Source organism: Schistocerca gregaria, chromosome 3 (genome assembly GCF_023897955.1).
Source record: "Schistocerca gregaria isolate iqSchGreg1 chromosome 3, iqSchGreg1.2, whole genome shotgun sequence".
NCBI lineage: Eukaryota > Metazoa > Arthropoda > Insecta > Orthoptera > Acrididae > Schistocerca > Schistocerca gregaria.
The window spans coordinates 698720007-698732028 of record NC_064922.1 but is presented as its reverse complement, the minus strand read 5'-3'; positions in this window follow the sequence as shown (position 1 = coordinate 698732028).

Genomic DNA, 12022 nt, shown 5'->3' with positions numbered 1-12022 from the left:
ACTGAAGTTTAGAAGACTAGAATTAATGCACAAAGAAGTGGCATACGGAAATGCTATCGAATGAAGAGATGCGTTTGAAGTTCTGAGGATACAGATACTTCCATAATGAATATCTCAGTAGGCAGTTCAGTTGAAGAGGAATGGACATCTCTGAACAGGGCAATCACAGAAATTGGAGAGAGAAACATAGGAACAAGAAAGATAACTGCGAAGAAACAATGAAAAACATAAAAAATACTTCAGCTGATTGACAAAGAAGGAAAACAAAAACATGCAGGGCAATTCAGGAATTCTGAAATACAAGACACTTAGGAACGAAATAAATAAGAAGCGCAGGGAAGCTAAGGCGAAATGACTGTATGAAAAATGTGAAGAAATCGAGAAAGAAATGATTGTGGCAAGGACTGACTCGACATATAGCAAAGTCAAATCAAAACAATCTTCCGTGAAATTAAAAGAAACGTTTGAAACCTAAGAGTGCAATGCAGAGGAGAGCGCGGATAGGTGGAAAGAGTACACTGAGGGCCTCTATGACGGATAATACTTCTCTGATGATGTGATAAAAGAAGAAGCAGGAGTCGATAGGGAAGGGTTAGGTGGTCCAGTACTAGAATCAGAATTTAAAAGAGCTGTGGAAGACTTAAAATCAATTAAAGCAGAAGGGATAGATAACATTCCACCGAAATTCCTAAAATCATTGGGTGTAGTGGCAACAAACCAACTATTCACGTCGGTGTGCAGAATGTGTCAAATTGACGATGTACCATCAGACTTTCGGAAAAACATCATCCACACAATTACCGAGATTGCTAGAGCCAACAAGATCGAGAATTAAAGCACAATGAGCTTAACAGCTCATGCATCCAAGTTGCTTACGAGAATAACATACAAAACAATCGAAAAGAAAATTGAGGATGTGTTAGATCACGATCAGTTTGGCGTCAGGAAAGGAAAAGGCACCAGAGAGGTCGTTCTGACGTTGCAGTTGATGATGAAAGCAAGACTGAAGAGAAATCGAGAAATCTTCACAGGACTTACTACCTGCTGAAAACGTTCGCCAATGTAAAATGGAGAAAGATGCTCGAAATTCTGAGAAAATCAGGGCTAAGTTTCAGGGAAAAGACTGGTCATACGTAATATGTGAAAGAACCAAGGAGGAACAATAAGACTGAAAGCCCAGTAACGAAGAGCTAGAATCAAAAGAGATGTAAGACGAGGATGTAGTATGTAATCCCTACTGTTCAATCTACACGCCGAAAAAGCAATGACGGAAATAAACTAAAGGTTCAAGAATTGGTTTAAAATTAAGGGTGAAAGGATATCAATGATAAGATTCGCTGATGACATTGCCATCCTCAGTGAAACCGAAGAAGAGTTACTGGACGTACTGAATGGAATGAACAGTCTAATGAGTATAGAATATGGATGGAGATCAAATCCAAGAAAGGCGAAAGTAATGGGAAGTAGCTGATAAGAGAGAAGGGAGAAACTTAACATGAGAATTGGCGATCGTGAATTAGCTGAAGTTAAGGAATTCTGCTACCTAGGCAGCAAAATAACTCATGAGGGACGGAGCAAGGAAGATATAGAAGCAGACTAGCACTGGTAAGAAAGGCATTCTTGGCCAAGAGAAGTCTACTAGAATCGCATGTAACTTGAGTAAAAAATTTCTGAGAATGAACGTTTGGAGCACAGTATTGTATGGTGGTGAGACATGGACTGAGGGAAAACCAGAACAGAAGAGGACAGAAGCTTTTGAGGTGTGGTCCTACAGAAGAATGTTGAAAATTAGGTGGACTGATAATGTAAGGAATGAGGAGGTTCTTTAGAGAATCGCCAAGGATAGGAATATATGCAAGACTCTGACAAGAAGAAGAGACAGAGTAGTAGGACATCTAAGAAATCAGGGAATAACTTCCATGGTTCAAGAGAGAGCTGTAGAGGGTAAATACTGCAGAAGAAGACAGAGCGGAATACATACAACAAATAATGGAGAATGTAGGTTGCAAGTGCTACTCTGAGATCGGCATAGGAGAGAAATTCGTGGCAGGCCACATCAAACCAGTCAAGAGATTAATGACTAAAAACAAAAAAAATGCTCATTAGTAAGTGAAGAAATCCACTATCGTTTGATCACACCATTGACGACAAATCACTGGAGTAAGTAAAACAGTAAACAACCCAGAACGACCACGTGATGTCGTTCGGAGATCGTAGTGTAACACGAAACTCGCCAACGCATATTGATACTACAGACGCTAGCGAAGTTCCGCTGAAAACAGCAACGACGAATCAGATGTTCTCCTGAAGACCACGCCTCCCCTCTCAGCGCACCAGCGTCCTCGCTCGGAGATCAGTATGGAGCCGAGCATGTAAGAGCTCTCCCCCAGTTCGTGACCTCAGCTACCGGAGTTAACAGCGTAGTGTAGGGCCAACGAGTTGTTAAAGTTTCTGATGAACTTGTACTGTTTTAAATGTCCAACATTGTTTCTCAAGAGAACAGTTTGTTAATAAGTGCATCAAGTGCTGTGTTCATAGTCAGTGACAGTTGTAAATTACTATTCAATCCTGTGGCAAAGAACTGCGTCAAAGTTAAGGAAATCTTTTATTCATTTCTTTAATAAGGAAAGCTAGTATTACATGAGTTCCAGTTCGATGAGCCTTCTCACAGAGCAATCAAAGAGCCTACAGTTTTGGCCAGTCAAAAGCAATTTCGTCGGCTCACAACACAATATGTAGGAGAAGCAGATGTAAGGCTGATTTCTATTGGAAGAATCTTAAGGAAATGTAATTCACCTTCAAAAGAAGTTTCTACAGAACACTCATTCGACTGGTTCTTGAGTACTAGGGTGAGTAGCTATTGCTGAAAAAAACCGGTTTCCGGTTTCATCGTTTATTTTCCACGCCAGTTTAGTGTGACTGTTAAATCCGCTCAGAATAACATGTTTCTAAAATAACTGATTTTCGGTTTTTCATTGTTATTTTTTTCTATAATGAAAGTAGAAATCGAACAAATATTGAAAAATTTTGGCTACTTCAGTTTCAACATAAATAGTATCAAAATATTAAATTAACTAGGCAAATAAAAGGAAACTTACTCCGTCCACCATTCCCTACTTTTCACGGAAAGTGATAAGTGGTTGAATGCTACAAGAAAATTTGCCATTGTTATCCAAATGATTATAATTTTTTGAAACTCTGCTCAAAAATCGTGTTGAAATGAGGGGTCACACCACTATTAGGGCGTTACGAACAGTCAACCCTAAAGGGCGAAAACTTGGGTTGAAGAACTGTTTTTCGTGTTAATTTGTCCGTTTTGAAGTGCTACAAGCAGATAAAGGCGTATGAAGTAGATACAGGCAGCAGATCAGCTACTTTCTATTTTTATTGTATACTGTGAATAAACTACATACATTGTATGATCAAACTACTTTTAGCCAGCCAGGTCAGCCGATGGCACTAACGCGCTGCTCCCTGTACTCGGTTACGCGCGCCGACCCCGGATCGAATCCGCTCGGCGGTTTAAAGACGAGGGCCGGTATGCTAGCCAGCAGTTGTCCACATCCTACTAGGTGAATACTGGGCTGGTCCCCATGTTCCGCCTCAGTTACACGACTCGCAGACATTTGAAAACGTTCGCGCTATTTCATGGCTTACACTAGACTCGGGGGGGGGGGGGGGGGGGGGGGGTTCGAGGTGGCAAAAGGAAGGGCATCTGGCCACCCTCTGATACTAACATCAAAACATCCAGAGTAACAGAGCGACCCTGCGTTGAACTGGGAGAAAGGCCTCAGAAAATGTTGACTGTGAATAAACTATTTTTAAATTTCTAGCTTATCACCGTAATCAACAGTAGTGACATAAGTGTCTTCAGCGACTCAGCAACTATTTGTATAATTAAGATAATTCTCATTTATTTTAATTTTTCAGTTACACATTTTTAATTGGATTATACGTTTCGCCGGGCGGAGTGGCCGTGCGGTTCTAGGCGCTACAGCCTGGAACCGAGCGACCGCTACTGTCGCAGGTTCGAATCCTGCCTCGGGCATGGATGTGTGTGGTGTCCTTAGGTTAGTTAGGTTTAAGTAGTTCTAAGATCTAGACTGATGACCTCAGAAGTGAAGTCGCATAGTGCTCAGAGCCATTTGAACCATTTTTATACGTTTCATTTACTCTGTGTCATCTCCATAAATAAGTAGTTGCGTCAGCAAACCGTCTTGTCTACACAGAAGTACATGTCAGAGTACAGTACCCTGATATGTGGTTCTGAGGAGCTACTTTGATCAGAAGATGGTACAGAGTGATCGAAACATGTAATCTAATTAAAAATGTGCAACTGAGAAGGAACAACTAATGAGAATTATGCTAGTTACCATAATATCCTACCTCTTTTGTTATTTCATAAAAAATGGCAGACAAATCTTCAATTTTTTAAAGCAAATGAAGCATTGTACTTCATCGCTACGTCACTTCTATAAAATATTTGCAGACTAGGGTTGGTATCATTCTGCAATACAACAGATGTCCGGCGAGGACAGTGAGAAACTACCGGAAAGACCAGGTGGGGGCAAGTCTTGCACACTACACCTACACACCTACCAAACCTTAAACTCACGAGGTGTGGTCTCTCAAATGGCGCGAAAATTTTCGAACTCGCTCTTTGAGGCCTGTTGTGGTGGAATGCTTCTATACTCCCCCTACCCTCCTGAAATTTCCAAGCTTACGATGTATTGTTGTCGGTTGCGTTATCGCCTTCCATGTTTATTGTTGACATGTGTTACTTATTGGCGTAGGAGTCTCCTAGACCACACCTCGTGAACTACGTACCTGTTTTCTTCAATATGGTTCCGTATAGCTCAAAATGTGTTGGCAAGAATGTGTCGTTTTTAACTTTCCCGAGTTTGATGAAATTGTTAGTCGGTAGACGGAGGAAGGTGTCAGTGACATAGATCAAGAAATAAACGAAAAAGACGACGATTTTACGTTAATCAGTGATCACATTACTGCTATCGAACAAGAGTATCATTCAGCGGAACAACATCAGGAAAGCTCTGACGGGGATCTGTCTGTTTCTTCAATGAAGCACCGTACTTAAAGTGTCTGTTAAAATCGAATGTGTTCTGAGTCGTGATAAAAATGTAGTTCCCAGCAATGAATGTCAATTTGACAGACTTTCTTTTTGTGTCTATCGGGTGGAATTCTTATGTGCAGATTTAGACCCTGGAGTTTAGTTTTATTTCGAAATTTATTTACTACAGAGACTATAATTTTTCAGAATGTAAAATTCTGTACTCTGACGGTCTATTTATGTTTACTATTTAAAAGAACCGTATTATATAATGTGCTTTTGTGTGATAAATAGCAAAATGCTGCAGGCTTTGTTTAGTGCAATAAAATAAATTATAGGAATTTAAACAACACTTAAATAATTGTGAAAATAAATGTTATATAGCATAAATTAAAAATTCCAAATGATTTTTGCCTTAAATGTCTGTTTAAACGTAGGGGTTCCAGAGACCCACCTCGTGGTCCACGTTACAGAAATGTCACCTCGCGAGTTGAGGGTTAAGCCAGATGGCAGCAGCGACGTTATTGTCTCAACAATGCTGTACCAATTCTTGTGGCATGTGTTTATTGCTCTTTTCTGTTGGCATTGTGGCTAAAATAGCTTTGATCGCTGTTCCATTTTCTATAGTAACGGAATGTATCAAACCAAGGAAAATTTTATGAATAAAAATTACTCTTTTTTTCAAAAAAGATTTATTTAAAGACGAAAAAATGTAGCAGTGCGACAATGACTAAGTGATATTCGGTTTTCTTTACTCGTTTATTAATTTAAAAAAAAACTTTGTTGTAACCGAGACCAAACAAATACCGATTATTCAGAACTAAAATACCGGTATCGGTTTTAACCGATCGCTTTATTCCCATTTTTATTGAGTACTGCATATCAGTCTGGGACTAGAGATGGTGGAGATCCAACTATAGACGACGTGTTTCATTACGGAAGCGCTTAGTCGGCGCGGAAATATTCAACAAACTTCAGTGGCAGACGCTATAAGGGAGACACTGACTGTCAAGGGTAGTTACTGTTGGAGTTCCGAGAGATTACGTTCCAGGAAGACTCGGCCAACGTATTAATTCCTCCCATACACTTCTCGCGAAATTACCCCAACGACAAATCAGAGACACTAAAGCTCATACGGAGGTTTACTGTGCTACAACTGGCCACCTCTTTTACCCATACATCCTGCGTGGGCGGGGTCAACTTTGTATTTTCCAATGGGAAACCTTTATTTTATTGCACATTCGGATTATACTCCAGAAAATACGTACGGTTCAGTGAAACCATTGTTTTAGACTCGTGGCTGATGGCGCTGTAGTCGACAAATATCAAGAGTGCCTTTTTTTTTTACAATTAAGTGCTGACGCATTCGGTTCTACATTTAATTTAAGATGTAAATGTAAACCTTATGTTTTAACGTTTGATGTTTATCTTTCAAATTTACTTTAGTGTTGTAAATTTGATTTACATTACAATACGGTTAGCTCTTTCAATGTCTGGTTAGAAGCTACATTTAGTGTGATCCAGGAACAACGACATGGCTGTAATAGTTTCCAGTTGCCATCGCGAGGCTTCATATGGGTGAGTCCTATTGCCTCTCACAGTTGGAGTGCTTCTTTTCGGTGAGTACCTTTGCCTCATTCAGTTGGGGATTCTTGATTTCGGTGAGTCATTCCGATAGTTTGGGGAGTCACCGCAATCAATCCCGTCGGGAACAGAAAACTATATTACCATCTAAGTAGCATATATGCCAAAAATGTCAGTGTCTAGCCATATTATTTGTACTGTACAATGGCATTTGCAATACGGAAGTAACGTTTGAATATCATTGTCAAGCGTTAGAACAGAAAGGTTTACATTTACATTGTAAATTTTGCTTTTTGTCGATTACCCCTCCATCTCCTACGAATGCAAAACAATAGTTTGAGTACAGCGTATGTATTTTTTAGACGTAGAATCCGAATACGCAATAAAATTTGGGGGTTCCCACTTGAAAATACAAAGTTGTCCCTACCCACGCAGCTGTGGTGATTAGCTGGCCAGTTGTAGCACAGACAGACATCCCCTTCACGGATATCAGTTTTTCACCGAGAACATTTATTTCGTTCCCAGCAAAGTTTTCGAGATATTTAGTTGCTTCAAGTTAAAACAAACACCCTGTATAACTCCGGCTGGAGAATCGATTCCAGTCCGTCACCTGCAATGGAGAGCGAATGTTTGGTTTGCACTGTCGAAACGTCAGAAAAACTACCCAACGGCCGACGGTTATTGTCTCGAGACGAGCGTCAGGAAGCTGCCGTGAAAGCCTCAACAATTTGATGATATGTGTTTTTTTCTTCTTGGTTCCTCAAGTTTCAGGTTAGTAGGTCACCGTATACACGGAAATGTATGATTTCAATCTTTCCCTGATAATAAGGCAACTGGTCGTGCAGCCTGCTTCCAGTCAGCCTCGGATCCTAGCGTTTGTGCTATACGAGTAAGAACAATTTTTTTTCGATAGTTATTCACAATAATAGCCTTTGCAGTAGTTCATTGCGTTCTACATCTTCCTTCCGCAACCAGTGTGATGCAAGGAACATTGGACAAATTCCTAGAATGAACCTCTGCGTGCGCCTGAGGGTCTTTTTTCCATGCTTGTAACAAGGTAACTCGTCTCATATAATGAACAAGCCCAAAAAATAAGAGAATCTTTGCTGTAGCAACTCTTCATAGCCTTCATCGGAAGCTAATAAGACGCAGTATCCTAATCCATATGATTATGTTTTTTTCTAACTTCATATGTGTTGTAAAATTGATTATTCTAAAATGAGACCTTAATACCTACAATCCTTGTTACATGTTATAAAATGCTGTCTTACTTCCACTGACGCAGTTGTTTCATTAAATATTCTTTGCAACTAATAGACTGAGGACCTTTGCTTCATCTCCGTTACACAAAGTGCTACTGGTTACATCCGCTGACTCCCATCAACTCCAGTAGTCAGTCACAGAACGTCAGACTCAAGGTACCCATATTTTTTTATTTTTTTTATTTTATTAATGGCTTTTGGGCATCGCCCAAAACAGCCAGCTTCAGACTATAAGAAGCAACAATTATCTGTTACATCCATGTAAACTGAACTGAAGTCCTGTTTACTATATTGTAATGTAAGAAAATTTCTTTTCTCATATTATTATTTAACCCGCTGTTATAAAACCATATAGCAGCTTGTACACTTTTATGTCTTCTGTTGCTAAAAGACTTTTAATATATCTTGGTCATCAAAAGCTGAATTACAAAGGGATACTGGAAAGTAACACCTCCGAATTCTTTTATATGAAAACTCTTAAAGATTTTTAAATAAAACGAATATTATTAACATTTACATCCTCATTCTTCATGTCTGCATGCAATTTCTCTACTTAGTCACCTTGGCGACAAACACTTTTATCACAGCGCGACACTAGTTTGTTGATACTGTCACTGTAGGACGTTTGTTGACGGAGCCACAACCTCACCTGTGCTGGGACCGTTTCATTACTATCAAAGTGAAGTTTTCGGAGGTGTTCTTTAACCCTAGGACCCCTAAGCCTTTTATTCTAACTTGGATGCCTAAGGGGGGGGGGGGGGGGGGGTTCGGCGAGCCCACAAGTATTAAATAAGTTTACTGACGAAAAATTAGAACTTTCAAAATGGTTTACGTATTTTAACTAAGGCATCGATTTATAAATGTTGTTAATTGTATAAATATTGGATTGAGTGAACAAAAAATGGACATATTAAAATACAAAATACAGATGTGTTCATAAACAATAGACTACTCTGAGTCCTCAACTTCAAGGCAAGAGACACACTTCACATTTTTTTTCTGAATGTGTGTTTCACACATGTTTATGACACTGTCCACAATACTGTTTTGGTTTACTTGGATTGTTGTACTTCTGCTTCTTTGTTTTAGCTTTTCTTACACAAATATGGCACCGACCTTTCCCTGCAGGCGGCTGACATGCTTCTGTTGTCACTTCTTTGATTCTATTTTGTAGAATAGTCAACATTGATTGAACAATTTGGTTAGATAACCCTCTTACATTGGCACTTCTTTCTTCCACCTGCAATTTCACTAGTTCCATCCTAGCTTGCAGAAGATAAAGTTTCTGTTTGTTGTGTTTCTTTTCATTCCATCTTGGATGTTCCTGGATGAACATGGTGGTTGCATTGATAGCACAAATGTCGATGAAGGAGTAAAATATAGATAGAGGCCATCTCTTTGTTCCCCTCTTGCAGGTGTACATACGCCCCATTTGATCGATGGTATCAATTCCAGCTTTTGTCGAATTATAATATGCATTTATCTCGATTTTATTCTTCTCTGCTCCAACAGTGCCTTTATCTTGGTACATTGTTGGCAACATCAGTAAGTTTTTACTTGGTTTCGTTTTTCCTGTGTAGGACACCAAAGTTACTGGAGGCCTACGTGTTGGGAACTACACTAACTCACTGCAAGTTTAAAAGAAAAATAACAGCTGACTGACATCAACAATCACTTCCTCTGAAAGGAAACCGACTGTTGTGAATATCAAGAATATCACCGAACAAGAAACTAACTTGCATTGTTGTAGAGATGAGAAATACGAAATCCTATTGAGGGAAATTTTCTATAGCATGGAAGCCTAAGGGAGGGGTTTGGTGGACCCATAATAAGTTTATTTATTTTTTCTTTAAAAGCAGGAATTTTCTATAAAATATACTGACACTGACGTTTCATAAAATAGCCAACAAACAACAATTCAAATGGAATATGTAGTATGAAAGTTACTTGCGCAAAAGCAGGGGACATAAAAAAAAATTGTGGGTTCAGTGAACTCGCACTCCCCCCCTTAGGTGTCCTAGGGTTAAGTTTTGGAAACTGACGACAATCGGATGTGGCCAAGTCGGGACTGTATGGAGGGTGACCGATGACAGTGGGCCGAAGGCGTCGGATTGCTGGATATGTTGCAACGCTCGTGTGTGATCTCGCTTTGTCGTGCTACTGGAAAGGGTGCTCTTTGTTAGGTGAACTTTTCGAATTCGAAACTGGGTTACAACACGATGTTTGTCTTGCTCCGACATAGTTAACTTTGTACACCAACTTGTTATACGCTATAGTTTGGAGCCCTCTAGCAGAAGAGGGCTGCAAATATGTAGACGTGAAGAATAAAGGTGTAGAATGTTAATAACGCATGTTTTATTTTTAAAGAAACTTTAAGAGTTTTCACACAACATAATCGGAGGCACTGTTTTTGAGCAGGCCCCCACAGTTTCTTTGTTTCATGATGCCTCCTGTGGCAGTCGAAGAAAATGTGCTCAACATCTTCCTCAAAGCCGCTCACACGTAGAAGATGCGATCGTGTTGAAATGGTAAAGATGTTGCCGGAATCTCCGTGACTGAATCGAAGTAGTGCTGTAGTCACTAGAATGTTTGTACTGCCTCTGCAACTTTGATTCCAGGGACGTGATGGGAGATTAGGTACTACTGCGGCTCTCCCTTTAATTTCGTAAGACCGTTGCAAGTTTTCATTCCATCCGGATGTAGTCGTTACGGTATGAAGAAGATCGTCGGATTTACGGTATGAAGAAGATCGTCTGGTGGTACTTTATGATATTTCTATGAACCAATGCATACGGCTTCCTTGGCCAGAGCATCTACTTTTTAATTTCCTGTTATTCCGCTGCGCGCATTCACCCACAACATGATGGTCGTTTTACAGTATTAAGGCAGTTCGTACACTTCTTCTTTAATGCGATAGACTAGACACGGGAGGGAAATATATCTGTTGGAAATACAGATCTGCAAAGGGGAACAGTATATTTCTATGAATTAAATTTGACTGGCAAGCTTCAGTTTTGAAGTCTAGTAGAGTAAGCTGAAGAAACGGACAACAAAGGTTAGTGACATAATGGAAAGAGTGACTTGCTTGAACGGCAGAAGCCTGGTCATGTCGCTCGATGAAAAGATTGTATGCGGTCAAAACAAATAGTAGAGTAGAGCCCAATTTACCAAGAAAGATCAAGGGGACAGATGGGGCAGACACAAGGCAGGTAGTCGGAGTGAACTGGCAACGGGAAGCACAAGAGCGGCAGAATGGTAGAATCTGCACGGATACTACGTTGTACGCCGACTCAAAAAAGCCAGATCACCAAGTGATCTAACTAGCTGATGATGCTGATGACTACAAAATTTTCGGTATTGTTGACATAGTTGCATTTTAACAGTATCATCGTTGAGTGCGAGTCTGACAAAACTGTGATAGGTTCTTCTTGCACTTCTTCAGCGTATGTAAGCCCTCTAAAATCGCAACAACTTGTGCATTGAAATGGACGCAACTTCGAGAAGCTTGAATTTGCCTCCTCGATTAGTTTTGCCATCTATGAATGCACTTCCTGCCCCGTCCTTTTGGTTGGACCCATCTGTGGGTATCTGTCGTGAGGATGGTCATTCTGCTAGATTGTCAGCAAAATTTTTCACATTCATTGCACCTTCGAAGGTGCGTCTTATATTCAGCTTTCCTAAGGTGATAAGGCAGAGCGTCCTGAAGCAGCTTAAATTTGGGGAGGTGGCGACGTATTCATGGAAAGACGAAGCATCGAAGTAAATTTCTGCTTAGGGCGGTAGTTTCTTCTTAAACCAATACCTGCCTGGATAGCACTTTTAATGAGATCTGTCATCTTTGTCAATAAACTGTCATTTTAGAAGTGAAATCGTTTCAAGAGTAATTTGAAGGTTAAGTATTTCCTATGTAGTTCTTATGGCATTTCATTTACTTCCATCAGCAAAGCTTTGGTTACAGCCGAGTTGAATCCTGCAATACAGACTCTGATACCTACCGGTAGAGCGCAGTATATGCTAATGCAGATTCAATGGGTCGTTAGCAGAACGTCGTAACGTCAGCGGTGTAACAAAAGACCAAGATTTCTCAAGCACAGTAGTGAGGATGTAT